This window comes from Oncorhynchus masou, chromosome 13 (assembly GCF_036934945.1).
Source record: "Oncorhynchus masou masou isolate Uvic2021 chromosome 13, UVic_Omas_1.1, whole genome shotgun sequence".
NCBI classification, from domain to species: domain Eukaryota; kingdom Metazoa; phylum Chordata; class Actinopteri; order Salmoniformes; family Salmonidae; genus Oncorhynchus; species Oncorhynchus masou.
Window position 1 is genome coordinate 16,118,501 of NC_088224.1, and position 20,885 is coordinate 16,139,385.

General features: G+C 44.2%; 1 pseudogene; it reads left to right on the forward strand.

Annotated features, from left to right (window-relative positions):
- LOC135551356 (syndetin-like) overlaps positions 1–20,885 on the forward strand; it is a 232,573-nt pseudogene that overhangs the window by 135,107 nt on the left and 76,581 nt on the right.

Here is a 20,885-nt window from a genome sequence, read left to right on the forward strand (position 1 = left end):
AATGAATGAGAAACAGTGTGAGTGAGAGAGAGAGTGAATGAATGAGAAACAGTGTGAGTGAGAGAGAGAGTGAATGAATGAGAAACAGTGTGAGTGAGAGAGAGAGTGAATGAATGAATGAGAAACAGTGTGAGTGAGAGAGAGTGAATGAATGAATGAGAAACAGTGTGAGTGAGAGAGAGAGTGAATGAATGAGAAACAGTGTGAGTGAGAGAGAGAGTGAATGAATGAGAAACAGTGTGAGTGAGAGAGGGATGCTGTCACTTGAATAGAAAGTTAGCAGAAATCTGAACATTAGTGGGAGATCCTGTTTATTGTCCCCTTGACAGCCGTCTGTCTACCGAGTTTTGAGAGGCTGATGTTTACACAATATCTAAACCAACCCTGCCTCTCTATCTCTCTCTCTCTCTGGGTACACACGTGCATGCACACACACTAACACACACTCACACACACACACACGCACTTATATCATCCCCTTCAAATTAGTGTATGAAGGACAAACACTAGAACAGCTCTCTAAAACCCCTCTTTTTCCAACACTCCATCTGGTCCTCCAAATAACAAAACACCAATTTCATTATATTGCCTTTGTTTGATTTATATTGCTCCTCCAGTTCATTATTTAATTTGCACCATTGTTGCAGTTTTTTTGCCCTTGCTGCTCCCAAGCCAGCCCCTAACCCGTCTATGCCCGGGGATCAGGGGGCAGAGAGGCTGGTCGGGCCAGGCCTGTTGCCCCTTGCTGCTCCCAAGCCAGCCCCTAACCCGTCTATGCCCGGGGATCAGGGGGCAGAGAGGCTGGTCGGGCCAGGCCTGTTGCCCCTTGCTGCTCCCAAGCCAGCCCCTAACCCGTCTATGCCCGGGGATCAGGGGGCAGAGAGGCTGGTCGGGCCAGGCCTGTTGCCCCTTGCTGCTCCCAAGCCAGCCCCTAACCCGTCTATGCCCGGGGATCAGGGGGGCAGGGAGGCTGGTCGGGCCAGGCCTGTTGCCCCTTGCTGCTCCCAAGCCAGCCCCTAACCCGTCTATGCCCGGGGATCAGGGGGGCAGGGAGGCTGGTCGGGCCAGGCCTGTTGCCCCTTGCTGCTCCCAAGCCAGCCCCTAACCCGTCTATGCCCGGGGATCAGGGGGGCAGGGAGGCTGGTCCTGCCAGGCCTGTTGCCCCTTTCTGCTGGGTAAGACTGGTGCTCCGGCCCTGTTACTAGTGGAGTCATGTTGAGACCCATAAACTGCAGTGTGATCTTTATCATCCACATCATCCTGCTCCTCCCCCTATCTGTTAGCCCCGCCCATCTCTCCCTGTCCACTCTCTCTTGTTCTCCCTATCGCTCTCATCTCAGGCCTGGGTTGGTGTAATTAGGGCCAGTAGTATTTCCTGACTACGTGACCTGCCCAGCGAAAACTCCTGGCCTTTAGTCACAAAACACCTGGTGTCAGAATGCAAATTTGACCTTGGTCTTCCAAAACCATTATTTTCCTTTTTGAATTGTCTCTCTGTCTGCCTGGTGGAAACACCAAGATCATTGCTGGATATGGTAATGGTTGACTGCACTCATATTGAGCCCTGGCCTCAGTCATAAAGTATAATGTGTTGACAATTCTATATACTGGGTTGCCTACAATAGAAACAGCTTAGGTGTTTTTAGTGAATTTCTGTTGTTCTAGACTTCTTCTCTTTTGTCACTTTCACATCAGTAAATCAAAACAACACCTTTTTTGGTAATGGTAAATATTGGTTCAGACAAGGACGGATACATATAATTGGCAAATGCTTGTGATATACACTATCATTCAAAAGTTTGGGGTCACTTAGAAATGTCCTTGTTTTTGAAAGAAAAGCACATTTTTTGTCCATTAAAATAACATCAAATTGATCAGAAATACAGTGTAGACATTGTTAATGTTGTAAATGACTATTGTAGCTGGAAATGGCAGATTTTTTTAAATGGAATATCTACATTTTGAACGGTAGTGTATATTGTTTATCAACCTTTCATTTTACCACGTAGGTCACTAGAGATTTGAATGTGTTTTTTTTTGCAAGTGTGCCCTACTTTGCATTTTTCCTGGCATTTCTATCTGCCAAGCAGAGGTGTAAATGAACACGTTATATCAGGCTTCACCCACCCATATTGGACACAGATGCGTGTATTATACACCGAAACATCACAGAAGTGTTTAAATGAGCTGTGAATCCATGGTAATGTGGTGTGAGACTGGCAACAGGCCCCTACTACTCTGTCATGGTTGTGTTGTTAGCTACAGGTCCATACTCTGTCATGGTAATGTTGTTAGCTACATGCCCCTACTCTGTCATGGTAATGTGGTGTGAGACTGGCTACAGGCCCCTACTCTGTCATGGTAGTGTTGTTAGCTACAGGCCCCTACTACTCTGCCATGGTAGTACTGTTAGCTACAGGACCCTGCACTGTCATGGTAATGTGGTATGATACTAGCTACAGGCCCCTACTACTCTGCCATGGTAGTATTGTTAGCTACAGGTCCCTACTCTGTCATGGTAATGTTGTTAGCTACATGCCCCCACTCTGCCATAATAATGTGATATGATACTAGCTACAGGTCCCTGCTCTGTCATGGTAATGTTGTTAGCTACAGGTCCCTGCTCTGTCATGGTAATGTTGTATGATACTAGCTACAGGCCCCTACTACCTTGTCATGGTAGTGTTGTTAGCTACAGGCCCCTACTACTCTGGCATGGTAGTATTGTTAGCTACAGGTCCCTGCTCTGTCATGGTAATGTTGTTAGCTACAGGTCCCTGCTCTGTCATGGTAATGTGGTATGATACTAGCTACAGGTTCCTACTCTGCCATGGTAATGTGGTATGATACTAGCTACATGCCCCTACTCTGTCATGGTCGTGTTGTTAGCTACAGGTCCCTGCACTGTCATGGTAATGTTGTTAGCTACAGGTCCCTGCTCTGTCATGGTAATGTTGTTAGCTACAGGTCCCTGCTCTGTCATGGTAATGTTGTTAGCTACAGGTCCCTGCTCTGTCATGGTAATGTTGTTAGCTACAGGTCCCTACTCTGTCATGGTAATGTTGTTAGCTACAGGTCCCTGCTCTGTCATGGTAATGTGGTATGATACCAGCTACAGGTCCCGACTCTGCCATGGTAATGTTGTATGATACTAGCTACAGGTCCCTGCTCTGTCATGGTAATGTTGTTAGCTACAGGTCCCTGCTCTGTCATGGTAATGTTGTTAGCTACAGGTCCCTACTCTGTCATGGTAATGTTGTTAGCTACAGGTCCCTACTCTGTCATGGTAATGTTGTTAGCTACAGGTCCCTACTCTGTCATGTTAATGTTGTTAGCTACAGGTCCCTACTCTGCCATGGTAACGTTGTTAGCTACAGGTCCCTACTCTGTCATGGTAGTGTTGTTAGCTACAGGTCCCTACTCTGTCATGGTAATGTTGTTAGCTACAGGTGCCTACTCTGTCATGGTAATGTTGTTAGCTACAGGTCCCTACTCTGTCATGGTAGCGTTGTTAGCTACAGGTCCCTACTCTGTCATGGTAGTGTTGTTAGCTACAGGTCCCTACTCTGTCGTGGTAATGTTGTTAGCTACAGGTCCCTAATCTGCCATGGAAATGTGGTATGATACTAGCTACAGGTCCCTACTCTGTCATGGTAATGTTGTTAGCTACAGGTCCCTACTCTGCCATGGTAATGTGGTATGATACCAGCTACAGGTCCCTACTCTGTCATGGTAATGTTCTTAGCTACAGGTTCCTACTCTGCCATGGTAGTGTTGTTAGCTACAGGTCCCTACTCTGCCATGGTAGTGTTGTTAGCTACAGGTCCCTACTCTGCCATGGTAATGTTGTTAGCTACAGGTTCCTACTCTGCCATGGTAATGTTGTTAGCTACAGGTTCCTACTCTGCCATGGTAGTGTTGTTAGCTACTGTTTCCTACTCTGCCATGGTAGTGTTTTTGGCTACAGGTCCCTACTCTGTCATGGTAGTGTTGTTAGCTACAGGTCCCTACTCTGTCATGGTAATGTGGTATGATACTAGCTACAGGTTTCTACTCTGCCATGGTAATGTTGTTAGCTACAGGTCCCTACTCTGTCATGGTAATGTTGTTAGCTACTGTTTCCTACTCTGCCATGGTAGTGTTTTTGGCTACAGGTCCCTACTCTGCCATGGTAGTGTTGTTAGCTACAGGTCCCTACTCTGTCATGGTAATGTTGTTAGCTACAGGTTCCTACTCTGCCATGGTAGTGTTGTTAGCTACAGGTCCCTACACTGTCATGATAGTGTTGTTAGCTACAGGTTCCTACTCTGCCATGGTAGTGTGGTGTGAGACTGGCTCCAGGCTCTTTACTCTGTCATGGTAATGTGGTGTGAGACTGGCTCCAGGCTCTTTACTCTGTCATGGTAATGTGGTGTGAGACTGGCTCCAGGCTCCTACTCTGTCATGGTCATGTGATGTGAGACTGGCTCCAGGCTCTTTACTCTGTCATGGTAGTGTGGTGTGAGACTGGCTCCAGGCTCTTTACTCTGTCATGGTAATGTGGTGTGAGACTGGCTCCAGGCTCCTACTCTGTCATGGTAATGTGGTGTGAGACTGGCTCCAGGCTCTTTACTCTGTCATGGTAATGTGGTGTGAGACTGGCTCCAGGCTCCTTACTCTGTCATGGTAATGTGGTAAGCTACAGGTCCCTACTCTGTCATTGTAATGTTGTTAGCTACATGTCCCTACTACTCTGTCATGGTAATGTGGTATGATACTAGCTACAGGTTCCTACTCTGTCATGGTAGTGTTGTTAGCTACAGGTCCCTACTCTGTCATGGTAGTGTTGTTAGCTACAGGTCCCTGCTCTGTCATGGCTAATGTGGTATGATACTAGCTACAGGTCCCTACTCTGTCATGGTAGTGTTGTTAGCTACAGGTCCCTACTCTGTCATGGTCGTGTTGTTAGCTACAGGTCCCTGCTCTGTCATGGTAATGTTGTTAGCTACAGGTCCCTACTCTGTCATGGTAATGTTGTTAGCTACAGGTCCCTACTCTGTCATGGTAATGTGGTATGATACTAGCTACAGGTCCCTAATCTGTCATGGTAATGTTGTTAGCTACGGTTCCCTACTCTGTCATGGTAATGTGGTGTGAGACTGTCTCCAGGCTCCTCCTCTGTCATGGTAATGTGATGTGAGACTTTCTCCAGGCTCCTACTCTGTCATGGTAATGTGATGTGAGACTGGCTCCAGGCTCCTACTCTGTCATGGTAATGTGATGTGAGACTGGCTCCAGGCTCCTACTCTGTCATGGTAATGTGATGTGAGACTGGCTCCAGGCTCCTACTCTGTCATGGTAATGTGATGTGAGACTGGCTCCAGGCTCCTACTCTGTCATGGTAATGTGATGTGAGACTGGCTCCAGGCTCTTTACTCTGTCATGGTAATGTGAAGAGGGAAAGGGGGATACCTAGTCAGTTGTACAACTGAAAGTATTCAACTGAAATGTGTCTTCCACATTTAACCCTCTGAATCAGAGAAGTGTGGGGGGCTGCCTTAGTCAATGTTCACATCATCAGTGTCTTCTACATTTAACCCTCTGAATCAGAGAGGTGTGGGGGGCTGCCTTAATCAATGTTCACATCATCAGTGTCTTCTACATTTAACCCTCTGAATCAGAGAGGTGTGGGGGGCTGCCTTAATCAATGTTCACATCATCAGTGTCTTCTACATTTAACCCTCTGAATCAGAGAGGTGTGGGGGGCTGCCTTAATCAATGTTCACATCATCGGCGCCCAGGTGTTGTTGGGGGTTAACCTCCTTGCTCAAGGTCAGAACAGCAGATTTTTCTACCTTGCCGACTCGGGGATTCGAACCAGCAACATTTCGGTTACTGACCAAACACTCTTAACCGCTAGAGAGATGGAAGAGTCATTCACAATGCTCCCCAACTGAGATGATATAGCTATTTTTTTCTCTCTCTAATCTCTATTCTATCCTAAGATTAGTTTGTGGTTAGATTGTGTGTGTATCTGTGTGCGCCAATTAATGTGCCTGTGTGTGTGTGTGTCTTCTGCAGTATGAATCATCAGGTCTGGGTTTGATCAGCAGCCGACTGAGAACAACACTGAACAGAATCCAGGAGAGCCTCATCCAAATGGCAAGCAAAAAATCTCTCATTTTCAAACTCTCTCTCTCTCTCTTTCTCTCTCTCTTTCTATCTCTCTTTCTCTCTCTTTCATTTTCTCTTTCTCTCTCTCTTTCTCTCTCTTTCTCTTTCTCTCTCTCTCTTCCCTCTCTTTCTCTTTCTCTCTTTCTCTTTCTCTCTCTTTCTCTTTCTCTCTCTCTCTCCCCTCGATATATATCTCTCTCTCTCCCCCCGATATCTTTCTCTCTCCCCTCGATATATATATCTCTCTCTCCCCTCGATATCTCTCTCTCTCCCCTCGATATCTCTCTCTCTCTCTCCAATCTCTTTCTCCCCCTGCCCTCAATCTCTCTCTCTCTCCCCCTCTCCCCTCAATCTCAGTTAAATTCAACTGGCTTTAATGGCATGGGAAACATATGTTAACACTGCCAAGGCAAGTTATGTAGATTATAGACGGAAGTGAAATAAACAATACAAATGAACAGTAAACATTAGTCACAGAAGTTCCAAAAGAATTTCAAATGTCGTATTATGTATATATATATACAGTGTTGTAACAATGTACAAAAGGGAAAATAAATAAACATAACTATGGGTTGTATTTACAATGGTGTTTGTTCTTCACTGGTTGCCCTTTTCTTGTGGCAACAGGTCACAAATCTTGCTGCTGTGGTGGCACACTGTGGTATTTCACCCAGTGGATATGGGAGTTTATCAAAATCAGGTTTCTTTTCCAATTTCTTTGTGGATCTGTGTAATCTGAGGGAAATGTGTATCTAATGTGGTCATACATTGGGCAGGAGGTTAGGAAGTGCAGCTCAGTTTCTACCTCATTTTGTGGGCAGTGTGCACATAGCCTGTCTTCTCTTGAGAGCCAGGTCTGCCTTCGGCGGCCTTTCTCAATAGCAAGGCTATGCTCACTGAGTCTGTACATTGTCAAAGTATTTGATCATGTATATGTTTTTGCTGTTTGTTCTTTGTTATAGGGACAAAAAGACTGGATATGTGGTTTATCTCCATTTTGGATAGATAATTCATGTTTTTGTTTGTTTAGTGTTTTCCAATTTTCCCAGCAGTGGTTAGAGTCTATGGATTCTTCAATTACATTGAGCTGATTTCTGACATGCTGTTCCTTCTTTTTCTATAGTGTATTTCTGTATTGTTTTAGTGAGTCACCATAGTGAAGGCGTAGACTCAGGTTTTCTGAGTCTCTATGTTTTTGTTTGGACAGGTTTCTCAACTTTCTTAGGTTTTTGCATTCTTCATCAAACCATTTGTCATTGCTGTTAGTTTTCTTCAGGGTTTCTGTTGGAATTTTTATATTTGATAGGGAAGCTGAGAGGTCAAATATACTGTTAAGATTTTCTACTGTCAGGTTTACACCTTCACTATTACAGTGACATGTTTTGTCCAGGAAGTTGTCTAAAAGGGATTGAATTTGTTGTTGCCTAATTGTTTTTTGGTAGGTTTCCACACCTTCCCTCTATAGCATTTCTTAATATTACTCAGTTCCTTTGGCTTTGATGCCTCATGATTGATTATTGCTCTATTCAAGTAGACTGTGATTTTGCTGTGATCTAATAGATGTGTCAGTTTGCTGACTGTGAACGCTCTGAGAGACTCTGGGTTGAGGTCAGTGACAAAGTAGTCTACAGTACTACTGCCAAGAGATGAGCTGTAGGTGTACCTACCATAGGAGTCCCTTCGAAGCCTACCATGTACAGACCCAGCGTGCGACAAAGCTGCAGGAGTTGTGACTCGTTTTTGTTGGTTATGTTGTCATAGTTGTGCCTAGGGGGGCATATAGGGGAGGGAATACTGTCACCTCCAGGCAGGTGTTTGTCCCCCTGTGTGCTGAGGATGTCAGGTTCTTGACCTGTTCTGGCATTTAGGTTGCCACAGACAATTACATGTCCCTGGGCCTGGAAATGATTAATTTCCCACTCCAGGATGGAGAAGCTGTCTTCATTAGTATGGGGCTGTATGGGGATTCTAGTGGGGGGATATTGTTAGCACACAGGAGGACATTTTTCTCTCTACAGAATTTCTAGCCAAATGTAAAGTATTCCTGTTTTGATTAATTTAATGGAGTGAGTTAGCTCTATACCAAATTAGCATACCCCCCGAGTCCCTTCCCTGTTTCACACCTGGTAGTATATATTTCCCGTTTGAGTCCATAAGGAGTACAATCTGTGTCTTGTGTATGTCCTCAGTGGGTGTGGAGGGGTTGTCAGGAGGGCTGTCAGGGAGGCTGACAGGGGTTTGATCAGAGGGGGTGACATCCCCTGGGCCCGGGCTTCTTCGTGTGTCTGACCGCTGTGATATCGACGTGGTCAGGGTCTGGGGTGGACTGTTCTGCTGTGGTGTCGAGACTTTTATCGGGAGCTGAGTTGCGCTGTTCTGCTGGCTTCTCTGCGGGGGGTGGCCACCTCTCTAGTGGGCTGTTCTGCTGGCTTCTCTGCGGGGGGTGGCCACCTCTCTAGTGGGCTGTTCTGCTGGCTTCTCTGCGGGGGGTGGCCACCTCTCTAGTGGGCTGTTCTCTTTCACACGCCATCCCCCTCACCCCCTCCTCCTGCAGTCTGATCCTCTGCTCTAGTGCTCTGTTCTTCTTCTGCTCCTGCTCTTTCTCCTGTTGAAGTTGTCTCACCACAGTCTAGAGTGCAGATATGTTTCTCTCCAACTCCAGCTTTCCGGGTCTGGTTAAGGTGGTGTTGTTGTGCTGGACTGTTGTCTGGGTCTGTGCTGACTGGAGTGTAATCACCTGCTGTTCCAGCTCCACCTGCCTTACCTCCAGCTGGGTAAATGTATCCTTCATTTCAATGAAGGGGTAGTACTCTGTGCTGGGAGGTTGACTTTACGTTTGGGGTTGCTCGTCTGTGGGGTTATATAATGAAGGGGTCTGGTCTGACCCGCTTGGGGTGGGGGTATATTTCTCAAGGGAGAGTTTCTCCTGCTGAGCTAATTCTTTGATTAGGTGAAAGTCCGGCTGAAACTGTTTGGGGTTCCCCTGTACCAATACGAGATTTATATTAACTCAGAGTTCTCGTTGTCTAGTATCCTGAGTTTCCACCCCTTGTTAGTGTAACGGATGTGAAACGGCTAGCTTAGTTAGCGGTGCGCGCTAAATAGCGTTTCAATCGGTGACGTCACTCGCTCTGAGACCTTGAAGTAGTTGTTCCCCTTGCTCTGCAAGGGCCACGGCTTTTGTGGAGCGATGGGTAACGATGCTTCGTGGGTGACTGTTGTTGATGTGTGCAGAGGGTCCCTGGTTCGCGCCCGGGCGAGGGGACGGTCTAAAGTTATAGTGTTACATTGATGCTGTTGACCCAGATCACTGGTTGCTGCGGAAAAGGAGGATGTCAAAAGGGGGGTGAGTGTAACAGATGTGAAACGGCTAGCTTAGTTAGCGGTGCGCGCTAAATAGCGTTTCAATCGGTGACGACCTCGAAGTAGTTGTTCCCCTTGCTCTGCAAGGGCCGCGGCTTTTGTGGAGCGATGGGTAACGATGCTTCGTGGGTGACTGTTGTTGATGTGTGCAGAGGGTCCCTGGTTTGCACCCGGGTATTGGCGAGGGGACGGTTCAAAGTTATACTGTTACATTAACACCCCCTCTCTTAACAGAGGGGTAGTGTGCTAATATAGCACTGTGCACTGCCAGGGGATGGTCTGTGTGGAAGACTTTTTATTTTTTTATTTCACCTTTATTTAACCAGGTAGGCAAGTTGAGAACAAGTTCTCATTTACAATTGTGACCTGGCCAGGATAAAGCAAAGCAGTTCGACACATACAACGACACAGAGTTACACATGGAGTAAAACAAACATACAGTCAATAATACAGTATAAACAAGTTTATATACGATGTGAGCAAATGAGGTGAGATAAGGGAGGTAAAGGCAAAAAAGGCCATGGTGGCAAAGTAAATACAATATAACAAGTAAAACACTGGAATGGTAGATTTGCAATGGAAGAATGTGCAAAGTAGAAATAAAAATAATGGGGTGCAAAGGAGCAAAATAAATAAGAATTGGTTTTGGGGGTGACTAGAGAGACATACCTGCTGGAGCGTGTGCTACAGGTGGGAGATGCTATGGTGACCAGTGAGCTGAGATAAGGGGGGACTTTACCTAGCAGGGTCTTGTAGATGACATGGAGCCAGTGGGTTTGGCGACGAGTATGAAGCGAGGGCCAGCCAACGAGAGCGTACAGGTCGCAATGGTGGGTAGTATATGGGGCTTTGGTGACAAAACGGATTGCACTGTGATAGACTGCATCCAATTTGTTGAGTAGGTTATTGGAGGCTATTTTGTAAATGACATCGCCAAAGTCGAGGATTGGCAGGATGGTCAGTTTTACAAGGGTATGTTTGTCAGCATGAATGAAGGAGGCTTTGTTGCGAAATAGGAAGCCAATTCTAGATTTAACTTTGGATTGGAGATATTTGATATGGGTCTGGGAGGAGAGTTTACAGTCTAACCAGACACCTAAGTATTTGTAGTTGTCCACGTATTCTAAGTCAGAGCCGTCCAGAGTAGTGATGTTGGACAGGCGGGCAGGTGCGGGTAGCGATCGGTTGAAGAGCATGCATTTAGTTTTACTTGTATTTAAGAGCAATTGGAGGCCACAGAAGGAGAGTTGTCTGGCATTGAAGCTTGCCTTGAGGGTTGTTAACACAGTGTCCAAAGAAGGGCCAGAAGTATACAGAATGGCGTCGTCTGCGTAGAGGTGGATCAGAGACTCACCAGCAGCAAGAGCGACCTCATTGATGTATACAGAGAAGAGAGTCGGTCCAAGAATTGAACCCTGTGGCACCCCCATAGAGACTGCCAGAGGTCCGGACAGCAGATTTGACACACTGAACTCTATCAGAGAAGTATTTGGTGAACAAGGCGAGGCAATCATTTGAGAAACCAAGGCTGTCGAGTCTGCCGATGAGGTTGTGGTGATTGACAGAGTCGAAAGCCTTGGCCAGATCAATGAACACGGCTGCACAGTAATGTTTCTTTTCGATGGCGGTTAAGATATCGTTTAGGACCATGAGCGTGGCTGAGGTGCACCCATGACCAGCTCTGAAACCAGATTGCATAGCGGAGAAGGTATGGTGAGATTCGAAATGGTCGGTAATCTGTTTGTTGATGAGGTTGCTAATGTTCCCATATTTATAATAGTCAGCAAAAAGTCTCTTGGTTTTCCAGAAGGAGCTTCATTTTGTGCTCTTTTCGTGGCTTATCATTCTTTACATACACAGGGTACTGTATTTTAATTACCTCTGAACAGAGGGAGGCAGCTTCTAAGGCCTCTGCATTTAGTTGGAGTAGACTGTGTGACTCTCCTGCCATTTTTGGGCTAAAGGGCTTTGCCACCTCTCACTTGACACGTCAGTGCTAATTCAGTCCTTATAAAGTAATGTAATGTATTTTTCGTCTTGGCTTTTGGAAATAAAATATAGCTTCAGACTAAACATTACTCACTCAGTTCCTGGTTGGATGGTGTTTTCAGGTTTCTGTTGTTTTCCAGAGCATTTGCTGTATTGCGTTGGAATAATAATCTTTGGTAGTTGTAAGCCTTCCAGGTGATTCTGTAATTCCGTCCATAATCAGGTTGTAGGTTTTGAGTTTTGATTTGGAGTGAAGTTTATGTTGTAGACGGTAGCATCCCCTACATGTTCCTGACAAAAAATCCAAGTTTGTCTAACTCTAAATCTATCTTTTCTTTTCTCTCCTCTCTCCTCTCTCCTCCCTCTCTCTCTCTCTCTCTCTCTCTCTCTCTCTCCTCTCTCCTTCTCACACTCTCTCTCCTCTCTCTCTATTTCTGTCTCTCTCTCCTCCCTTCTCTCTCCCCTCAATCTCTCTCTTCCCCTAATGCACCTCTTTTCTCTTACCTGCTTTAAATGTCCATCCATTCTGGCCCTGCCTGTGTGTGTTGTCTAAGAGGGAAATGGGGCGAGAGTGCTCGCTGCTCGCCGTCTGTGGCCTTTACCCTCATTAAGGGTCATTATATCCTATCCATAAGACTCTGTGTAGGGAATAGGGCGCCATTTGGGACTCAACAACAGTCTCCATTAAGAACTCTCAGGAGACCACCAGACCAGATCCACAATGCAACAACACCCTGGTTTGTCATTACTGGGTGTTCTTGCTCATCACCACTGTCCTTTCTTTTTCTAGCTCGTTTCTCTTCCTTTTTCTCACACTCTTGTCCCTCTCCCTCTCTCTCTCCCTCTTAATCTCTCCCCTCTCCTCTCTCTATATGTCTCTATTTCTCTCTCACCCTTCTCTGCCTCCTTTATCCCTACTGACCTCAGTTTCACATATGATACAATGTAATCCAGCCATCAATTCAACCTTTGACTGAACCATTTGTGTTGACTCTTGCTTTCCTGTCTCCTTGTGATTAACGCCATCTGAGAAAGAAGGCTTTTGCCAGGAGAATACCAACATAAACCGACCACTTTTCACACGTTGGTTCTACTTCAACAGTGAATGAGACTCATTTGAGGCCATTCTCTTGTATGCTGTGTATTCTGCTTCTTCCATTTCTAGTTCTTTCTTTCTTTTTCTCATTTTGGAACACATCTTTGAAGTAGCTGATTACTCAGTGGTTATCTCTCACTTTAAAGAAGTCTCCTCTGAGTTGAACCGGTAGGTCCCAAGGGGGAGAACATTCTGTAAGGGGCTGTCAATTCGGGGTAATGCTGAAGTGACAGGTTGTCACGACGATCACCAAAGCGTGATGACGTAAGGTCGGTTCTATCAGTCAGTCGATGGCTGCAAGAGGTCACGAAAGGTCACGGGTGAGTTTTCAGTCTTCATTCGGTGCTTCTCATGAACACACTATGGGCGAGATAATGTGTCACCAGATGAGGGTTGTGTGTTCTCCTCATATTCATCTGCTGTAGCTGATTCATTTGCTACATTACCAGCATCGCACTGAAGGGGGCACTGAAGGTGGGGTTTGTGACTGTTAGCAGAGGGGCCTCTAAATTTCTGAAAACTGTCAGCCCTGAAAAAAACTTCTGAGAGAACACACAGCGCCAGGCACACACACACGTACACACACTTGTGTGGTCCAGCATAGTCCATTTCTGTTGATACTGTAGGGAGGAGGGATGTCTGTCAGCGCTGTTAGATCACATGACCGGAGACATTGAGCTCTGAGAGGAAGATAAGAGGTGCAGACTGGAGAGAGTGGCTGTAAAACAAAACAGTGCACAAACGCATGTCGGATCAGGGGAGAGGGAGAGAGATCCGCTCTTCTCGGGAGACTAAAGTGGTGTGAGGCCTTTTACACAGAGAGAGCATAATGATACCACTTTGTGTCTAACCCTGTCCGCTTGATTAAGCGCTATTTAAAACATCCTCGCTTCAGCTGGCGGCGGAAACACAGAGACGCTCTCTCTAGTCCCTCTACATCGACTCATTCTATCTCCATTTTCATAGCATAACTCCCTTTTTTAACTTTCAAATGTATTAGAAAAAGCTTCTTTGTTGGAAGTACAACGTTATTTTAATTCGGGTCGATAAATCATTCATCACTTGAGATACACCCTTTCTTAATTTCCCAAAAGTTCTCTCTCTCTCTCTCTCCCTCTCCCTCTCTCTCTCTCTCTCCCACAGTACAACCTCTACAGCCTGCTCTCTTCCCCTTTTGTTTTCTTCTCCTAATTTAAACCACTTTATTAAATCACTATTGTCATTATTAGCGTTTATGTGTATATACTCTGTACTGACTTTGTGATGATTAAGAATCCAGGTCCGTGTTTACATTAGCAGTGTGCATTCATTTAAAGTGATAATTGGGCTTTGACTTTATGACCAGTCATTTGCAATCTCCCCCGGCGTAATTACAAAAACGGACATTCAGATTATAAACTGTACGCACACACACAAATGCATAAACGCACAAACACACACTAGGGAGAGACCGCATTTGTTAACACATTGTAAAGTCAATTATACATCGCTTTTCAATTTGCAGAGGAATCCTTGTAGTTTAGCCCCCGTTTGCTACCTTGACTTGGTTTGATTTAAAAGCAAATTATGTCAATGACTTGCATGCCAATATGTATGACACTCAGACTGTGGAGACATATCTTAGTGACTGTCTCAATTTCCATGTCTAAGACACCAGCCTATCAGGAAAGAGAGAGTGAAGTCTTCCCCCTCTTTTTCTCCTTCCCCTCTCCCCATCTATCTCCCCATCCTCTCCCCATTGGGGTGGCAGGTAGCTTAGTGGTTAGAGCGTTGGCCCAGTAACCGAAAGGTTGCTCGATCAAATCCCCGAGCTGACAAGGTAAAAATCTGTCGTTCTACCCCTGAGCAAGGCACTGTTCCTAGGCTGTCATTGTAAATAAGAATTTGTTCTTAACTGACTTGCCTAATTAAATAAATAAATAAAAGTTCTACATTTAATCTGTCCTTCTTTCTAAACCACATTTTGCTAAATGCTTTATGGTCTGTCTATACACAAGGCCAGAGGTATTCAACTCTGACCCCACGAGGTCCAGCGCCTGCTGCTTTTCTGTTCTAACTTATAACTAATTGCACCCACCTGGTGTCCCATGTCAGTCCCTGATTAGAGGGGGACAATGAAAACATGCAGTGGAACTGGCTTCGAGGTCCAGAGTTGAGTTTGAGGGCACTAGATTGTAGAAAAGGAACTGTTTCCCAGACTCAGATAATGCCCATTCCTCAACTGGAAAGCACTTTCCTTTAAAATACTCCATTGAGCATGTTTTTAAGTCCAGTACCTTAATCTGGGTCCAGGATCCTAGCCCTTCCTACCATCCCTCCATCCCTATATCCCTCTAGCCCTCCTCCTTGTTCTACACCACTTTCTCAAAGCCAGGGCTCCCTGATAAAACTCTGTATAGAAAAGGACAAACCAATCGATCACATTTCTGAACTCTGCCAGTCTGAGCACCAGGTCTCAAACTCAACCATGCTTTTCCGCTGACATCCTATAGAGACCACCTTGACCCCAGTACCCAGCCACCCATGTAGCCTGACCACTGTTCACCTCCAGCAGTTATTAGGCCCTCCTGCAAGGAGGGTGCTGCTACTGCAAGCTAGCATAGTATTTCAATCAAATTCTGTCTCTCGCTCTCCCTCAGTTCAATTCAAAGGGGCTTTATTGGCATGGGAAACATAGGTTTGCTTTGCCATGGAAATTGCAATAAACAAAAGTTTTAACAAAAGTAAGAAGAAACTAATTTAACAACATCAACATAATCTGTTAGAAGTGAACAGTAAACATTGCACTCAAAAAGGTTTTATAAAGATAGGCATTTCAAGTGTTATATTATCAGCTATGTGTTTAGCAGTGTTTTAGCAATGTGCAAATAGTTGTAGTACAAATAGTGGGGGGAGATAAATAAACATTAGTATTGGTTGTATTTACAGTGTTGTTTGTGCTCCACTGGTTGCCCTGTTTTCATGGCAACGGGTCACAAACCTTGCTGCTGTGACTGCAGATTGTGGTATTTCACCTAACAGATATGGGAGTTTATGAATGTTTGATTTGTTTTCAAATTCTTTGTGGGTCTGTGTAATCTGATGGAAATATGTGTCTCTAATGTGGCCATACATTTGGAAGGCGGTTAGGAAGTGGAGCTCAGTTTCCACCTCATCTCTTCTCTTGAGAGCCAGGTCTGTCTATGGCGACCTCACTCGATAGCAAGGCTATGCTCACTGAGTCTGTACATAGTCAAGGATTGTCTTAACTTTGTGTCAGTTACAGTGTCAGGTATTCTGCCACATTGTACTCTCTGTTTAGGGTCAGATACAGTGTCAGGTATTCTGCCACATTGTACTCTCTGTTTAGGGTCAGATACAGTGTCAGGTATTCTGCCACATTGTACTCTCTGTTTAGGGTCAGATACAGTGTCAGGTATTCTGCCACATTGTACTCTCTGTTTAGGGTCAGATACAGTGTCAGGTATTCTGCCACATTGTACTCTCTGTTTAGGGTCAGTTACAGTGTCAGGTATTCTGCCACATTGTACTCTCTGTTTAGGGTCAGATACAGTGTCAGGTATTCTGCCACATTGTACTCTCTGTTTAGGGTCAGTTACAGTGTCAGGTATTCTGCCACATTGTACTCTCTGTTTAGGGTCAGATACAGTGTCAGGTATTCTGCCACATTGTACTCTCTGTTTAGGGTCAGATACAGTGTCAGGTATTCTGCCACATTGTACTCTCTGTTTAGGGTCAGATACAGTGTCAGGTATTCTGCCACATTCTACTCTCTGTTTAGGGTCAGATACAGTGTCAGGTATTCTGCCACATTGTACTCTCTGTTTAGGGTCAGATACAGTGCCTTGAGAAAGTATTCGGCCCCTTTGAACTTTGCGACCTTTTGCCACATTTCAGGCTTCAAACATAAAAATATAAAACTGTATTTTGTTGTGAAGAATCAACAACAAGTGGGACACAATCATGAAGTGGAACGACATTTATTGGATATTTCAAACTTTTTTAACAAATCAAAAACTGAAAAATTGGGCGTGCAAAATTATTCAGCCCCTTTACTTTCAGTGCAGCAAACTCTCTCCAGAAGTTCAGTGAGGATCTCTGAATGATCCAATGTTGACCTAAATGACTAATGATGATAAATACAATCCACCTGTGTGTAATCAAGTCTCTGTATAAATGCACCTGCACTGTGATAGTCTCAGAGGTCCGTTAAAAGCGCAGAGAGCATCATGAAGAACAAGGAACACACCAGGCAGGTCCGAGATACTGTTGTGAAGAAGTTTAAAGCCGGATTTGGATACAAAAAGATTTCCCAAGCTTTAAACATCCCAAGGAGCACTGTGCAAGCGATAATATTGAAATGGAAGGAGAATCAGACCACTGCAAATCTACCAAGACCTGGCCGTCCCTCTAAACTTTCAGCTCTTACAAGGAGAAGACTGATCAGAGATGCAGCCAAGAGGCCCATGATCACTCTGGATGAACTGCAGAGATCTACAGCTGAGGTGGGAGACTCTGTCCATAGGACAACAATCAGTCGTATATTGCACAAATCTGGCCTTTATGGAAGAGTGGCAAGAAGAAAGCCATTTCTTAAAGATATCCATAAAAAGTGTTGTTTAAAGTTTTCCACAAGCCACCTGGGAGACACACCAAACATATGGAAGAAGGTGCTCTGGTCAGATGAAACCAAAATTGAACTTTTTGGCAACAATGCAAAACATTATGTTTGGCGTAAAAGCAACACAGCTCATCACCCTGAACACACCATCTCCACTGTCAAACATGGTGGTGGCAGCATCATGGTTTGGGCCTGCTTTTCTTCAGCAGGGACATGGTTAAAATTGATGGGAAGATGGATGGAGCCAAATACAGGCCCATTCTGGAAGAAAACCTGATGGAGACTGCAAAAGACCTGAGACTGGGACGGAGATTTGTCTTCCAACAAGACAATGATCCAAAACATAAAGCAAAATCTACAATGGAATGGTTCAAAAATAAACATATCCAGGTGTTAGAATGGCCAAGTCAAAGTCCAGACCTGAATCCAATCGAGAATCTGTGGAAAGAACTGAAAACTGCTGTTCACAAATGCTCTCCATCCAACCTCACTGAGCTCGAGCTGTTTTGCAAGGAAGAATGGGAAAAAATTTCAGTCTCTCGATGTGCAAAACTGATAGAGACATACCCCAAGCAACTTACAGCTGTAATCGCAGCAAAAGGTGGCGCTACAAAGTATTAACTTAAGGGGGCTGAATAATTTTGCAAGCCTAATTTTTCAGTTTTTGATTTGTTAAAAAAGTTTGAAATATCCAATAAATGTCGTTCCACTTCATGATTGTGTCCCACTTGTTGTTGATTCTTCACAAAAAAATACAGTTTTATATCTTTATGTTTGAAGCCTGAAATGTGGCAAAAGGTCGCAAAGTTCAAGGGGGCCGAATACTTTCGCAAGGCACTGTAGTAGCATTCCAATTTGCTCAGTTCTTTTGTTAACTATTTGACACACTTTAAAAATTTATCTTTTTGCTTTCTCATAATTTGGTTGGGTCTAATTGTGTTGCTAATTGTGTTGCTGGCAGACCCAGCTGGCTGAAGGGACTCTTCTCTAGGTTAAACTCTGTAGGTGAGGGCTTTGTGGTGGAATGCATCGCTTCCTTTTAGGTGGTTGTAGAATTTAACAGCTCTTTTCCGGATTTTGATAACCAGTGGATATAGTCCTAATTCTGCTCTACATGCATTGTTTGGGGTTTTGCGTTGTACACAAAGCATATTTTTGCAGAATTCTGCAGGCAGCGTCTCAATAACTCTGATGTGTCGACTTTCCACTGTAGAGTTCATTTCATCCTATCATTGATGAGAATGTCTCAGATGACAACCGAACTGACATCATATTCATAATGTACCACCGTATATGTTCAATTGGTCGGATTACCAGAATGTAGTTAATTTCCTCCCACCTTCTGATGTTCCCAGAATCTCTATGTTAACCAAGGGGTTTTCAAATGTCACATCAGTAGGGTAGAGAGAGGAAAAAGGTGGGAAGAGGTATTTATGACTGTCATAAATCTACCCCCAGGCCAACGTCATGACATATCTATAGCATTTCTTAATTTTACTCAGTTCCTTTGGCTTTGATGTATTGCTTTGTTCAAGTAGACTGTGATTTTGTTGTAGTCTGATAAGGGTGTCAGTTGGCTGACTGTAAGCTCTGAGAGTCTCTGGGTTGAGGTCAATGAGAAAGTAGTCTACAATACTACTGCCAAGAGATGAGCTATAGGTGGACCTACCATAGGAGTCTCCTCGAAGCCTACAATTGACTATGTACAGACCCAGCGTGCAACAGAGCTGCAGGAGTTGTGACCCAATTTTGTTGGTTGCTTTGTCTTGATTGTGTCTAGGGAGGCATATCATATTTGGGAGGGAATACTGTCACCTGGTAGGTGTTTGTCCCCTGTGTGCTGAGTGTCAGGTTCTTGTCCAGTTCTGGGATTTAGGTTACCGCAGACTAGTACATATCCCTAGGCCTGGAAATGGTTGATCACCCACTCTAGGGTGGAGAAGCTGTTGTCATTAAAGTATAGGGGTTCTATTGGGGGGGATATAGGTAGCATACAGGAGAAAAAGTTTCTCTGTTGAGATCATTTCATATCAATCATATGAATTTCTAACCAGATGTAAAATTCTCCTGTTTTTATTAATTTAATAGAATGGGTTAGGTGTGATCTATACCAAATTAGCATACCTCCTGAGTCCCTACCCTGTTTTACTCCTGGTAGTTTGGTAGATGGAACTAACATCTCTCTGTAATCTCAAGGGCAATCAGTGGATTCATCTCCTCTATACCATGTTTCTTGTAGAATAACAATGTCTGTATTTCTGATTTATTTTCTTAAGTCAGGCTTCATATTCTTTAGGCATAAAGCAGATTACCTCAGGCCTTTAATATTCCAGCATAAGATGCTAAAAGCTTTGTGTTCCATAGTGTCCATTCCTGTGGTTTAGTCTCTCGCTCACTGTCTTCCCCCTTCTCTCTCTGTCTGTCTGTGATTAGTGATTATCCCTCTGTGATGATGCTTTACAGCTCCCTAACCAACCAACCTGGTGAGCTGTGAAACTCAGAGTAAACACTGGATCTTCAGGGCGAGCTTTGAACAAGCTTTATTTGTACTGCCGGCAGAATAAACAGCAGCTGTGTGTGTGGTATGTTTGGTACCACAAGTGTTTACCTTGTGTGTTTGTGTTTGTGCTGGATTTCAGCATTCAAACTCTGGGTAAGAATATACACAGAGTGTCCAAAACATTAAGAACACCTGCTCTTTCTATGACAAACTAATCATGTGAAAGCTATGATCCCTTATTGATGTCACTTGTTAAATCCACTTCAATCAGTGTAGATAAAGGGGGGAGACAGGTTAAAGAAGGATTTTTAAGTCTTGAGACATGGATTGTAGTGTATGTATGCCGTTCAGAGGGTGAATGTGCAAGACAAAATATTTAAGTGTCTTTGAGCGGGGCACTGTAGTTGGTGTCAAATGGACCACTTTGTCAAGGACTGCAAGACTGGTCCACCACCCAAAGGACATCCAGCCAACTTGAAACTACTGTGGGAAACATTGGAATCAACATGGGCCAACATCCCTGTGGAACTCTTTCAATGCCTCAGTGTGAATACACCAAATGTTAAATTGTGATGATAGTAATCAGAAAGATTGAATTGTTTGTTAACTTCTTATGTTATAGGGGACGCTTGCGTCCCACTTGGGCAAAAGCCAGGGAAAATGCAGCGCGACAAATTTTAAATAATTATATAAAAATCAAACTTTCATTAAATCACAGTTGTAAGATACTCAATTAAAGCTACACTGAATCCAGCCAACATGTCAGATTTTAAAAAGGCTTGTCGGCAAAAGCATAAGATATCTATCTGATGATAGCACAACGGTAAACAAAGAGGGTGGCATATTTCAACCCTGCAGGTGCAACACAAAACGCAGAAAGAAAATATAAAACATGCCTTACCTTTGACAAGCTTCTTTTGTTGGCACTCCAATATGTCCTATAAACATCACAATTGGTCCTTTTGTTCGATTAATTCCGTCCATATATATCCAAAATGTCAATTTATTTGTCGCGTTTGATCCAGAAAAAAAACAGCTTCCAAAATGCGCAACGTCACTACAAAATATTTAAAAAGTTGCCGATAAACTTTGCCAAAATATTTCAATCTACTTTTGTAATACAACTTTAGGTATTTTTAAATATTAATAATCTATCAAATTGA